General features: G+C 38.9%; 1 pseudogene; it reads right to left on the reverse strand.

Annotated features, from left to right (window-relative positions):
- Positions 1 to 919: 919 nt before the first annotated feature.
- Positions 920 to 2653, reverse strand: LOC149252127 (cytochrome P450 750A1 pseudogene; annotated as a pseudogene).
- Positions 2654 to 2995: the final 342 nt, after the last annotated feature.

Here is a 2995-nt window from a genome sequence, read left to right on the forward strand (position 1 = left end):
TGCAAAACTAACAAGTGTGACAATAAAAACAACTGAATAAAATAATTTGAGATTGCTAACAACAAAGACTATTTGTACTTGACTACATTATTATTATCCACTTTTTTTATCATTCAACACTATTAGATTGTCACATTGTATTTAAAATTTGTATTTCAGCATTCTAATGATTAACAATCTCTCTCATCTCAACAAATTGAGGTAACTAAAAAAAATTAAAATTAAAATACTCATATTTATCTAAGACATAGTTAGCATAATTAAAATGATTAAAATAATTCCAAGTTCAACAAATTTTCTATGTCCACACACGACTTGAACCAGCCTAGATCTATCTTAACTCTGGGTATATCAAGTTCAAAAAGAGATAGAATTGCTCGAGGTGCAAACTTTTTCTTGAATTTTGAATTAAAAAAATGTTTTGCACCTCGATATTTAATCGCTCTCAAAATTTGATAGATCTGTGGTTAAAATGGATGTAGATTGGTGATATCCAATTTTAAGTAATAGAATTCGCTATAAACTTTAATTAACTTAATTATAATTGGAGTAAATTTATTTATACTAAATCATAAAATTAAGTTAAGTACGACTTTTGAAAAACAATAAAATATAAAAGAATATTGATGTAAAGAAATTTAGTTTCTAATAATATTCATTGTAAATTTCATATAGCCAAAAGTTATGGATTAAAAATTTCAATCTATACCTATTTAATAAATATAACAAAACATGTACCGTAGACCTTGATAACGCCATACAATATATGTAAAGTATATTGTCCAGTTGTATATTTAAAGTACTCCTCAAGATTACAAGGACAATCTGATATTTATTCATACTTATAATAATCCATTCATAATTAGATGTAGAAAATCAGAGAGACAACGACTCAAATCATAAGCAATATCATGTGAAATTACCGCAAATAAGGAGAATCAGTGCCTTGTCTTGTGGCACTAAACGTTGGGTAAGCAGAGAGCGGAACTTGTCTGGCAACCGTCAGCCCGCACGTTTCCGTCATATCCAGCTGGGACGGACCGCCCTCAACTCTCCAGTCGAACGTGTGGAACAACTGAGCCAATACAAGTTCAATGATAGTAACAGCCATGGAAATCCCCGGGCATCCTCTCCTGCCCGCCCCAAACGGTATCATGCTGATGTCTGATGGATCTGTTAAACTGAAATTTTCGTTTTCCATGAATCGCTCCGGCTTGAATTTGGAAGCATATTTGCCCCACACATTGGGATCCCTCCCTATACCCCACAAATTTACCATTAGCGTCGTTTTCTTGGGTATGTAGTATCCTCCAACCGTCACAGCCTCTACAGATTCGTGAGGAACAGCTAGAGGCCCCGGTGGGTGTAATCGGAGAGTCTCTTTCACTACACAGTGGAGGAATTTCATGCTTGCCAAATCCGAATCCTTTACTTTACCATATTGGCCAACCACTGATTCGATTTCTTCCTGCAATCTCTTCATTGCATGGGGATGTCTGAGCAGCTCACTCATTGCCCATTCTAACGTAGTTGACGTAGGAACCTGCCCGGCCGTGAACATGTCCTGCACACATACACATGCGAGTACAAATCTAATTAATCCATAGAGATGATGATTGACTGAAATTCAAGAAATAGGATGATAAATAATACTAAAAGGGCAGAATCCAAAGATAAATACGAGCACAAGGGCCTTCATGGTTTCCCGTGTAATATTGCCGTCGGTCTCCGCCATGCGGAGCAGCACATCAACGAAGTCATGACCATTAGGCTCTGCGTCTGCCTCTTTCTGGCCATTGGAGGAGGAGGCCAGGAAATGCTTAACGTGCCCATCTATCATTTTCTCGGCGAATCCGTCGAATGTTCTATGGAGCTTCTTGAGGCGTCGATTGATACCTTGCAAATCAAGGCAATCCAAATACGGAATGAAGTCTCCAATGTTGAACTCTCCCATCGCAGCTGTCATCTCTACCAGCAGATCCTTAAACCCTTTGAAATCGCCACACAAATCATCGTCACTAAATTTCCTCCCAGTCAGTATCCGCCAGATTATATTGGAGTTGACAGTAGTGATGGCCTTGCTCACATTCACGCTCATTGTTCCTCTCTCACTCTCCTCCCAGATTGAATGGATCACGGCAGATACCTCTTCCTCTCGGACGCCCCTGAAGGACTCGATTCTTTCGGCAGTTAGGAGTTGTGATACGCATATTTTTCTCATTTTCTTCCAGTGATCTCCATACGGAGAGAATGCCACATCTTTAGAGTTGAAGAACATTAATCTCCCAGCGGCTGTTAGAGGTCGGCTGGCAAAGATCAAATCATGAGTTTTGAGAAACTGTTTGGCTAGCTCAGAAGAAGAAACTACGACTGCAGGGACGGAGCCCAAGCGGAGAAAAAAAATGGGACCATATTTGTCAGCAAGGCCTTTCAAAAAGCGATGAGCGGGGAGTCTCATTTGGTGGAGGTTTCCTATGATGGGCCATGCAGGAGGGTCTGGTGGCAATGTGCCACTAATCCTTCCCTTGTGCAACAACCAAATGAAGAAGAAAGACGAGAATATACAAAGAATAGCTACTGTGGCAGCCTCTTCATGAACTACTCGTAACGTTGCCGGCAAAGCTAGAGAGAGGGGCAAATTATGAGAAGCCATATCGAACTCACTCTATGTTTGGAAAGGAAGGTGCTCTGGTTTTTAAAGCCGTCTCCTGGTTCAGTGGGTCAGTGTGAGTCAGCTTTCCCTTTAAATATAAAAATACAGCACACATCATTTATCATAATAAAAATATGATATAATAAAAGAATAACTATTTCATCCTCTCGTAATATTGCACGATAGGAAGCGCACACCGAAGAATAACGATTTCATCCTCTCGTAATATTCCACGATAGGAAGCGCACACCGTCTTAAAAGAGGAGCGCTAATTGAATTCTAATATGACGTTTAATATTCCTTTAATAGATATTCGTTATATAAAATATTTATCATCTTTTA

This window comes from Pinus tabuliformis, chromosome 7 (assembly GCF_031772625.1).
Source record: "Pinus tabuliformis cultivar Carrire ecotype Pingquan chromosome 7, CPIR1, whole genome shotgun sequence".
Classification (NCBI taxonomy): domain Eukaryota; kingdom Viridiplantae; phylum Streptophyta; class Pinopsida; order Pinales; family Pinaceae; genus Pinus; species Pinus tabuliformis.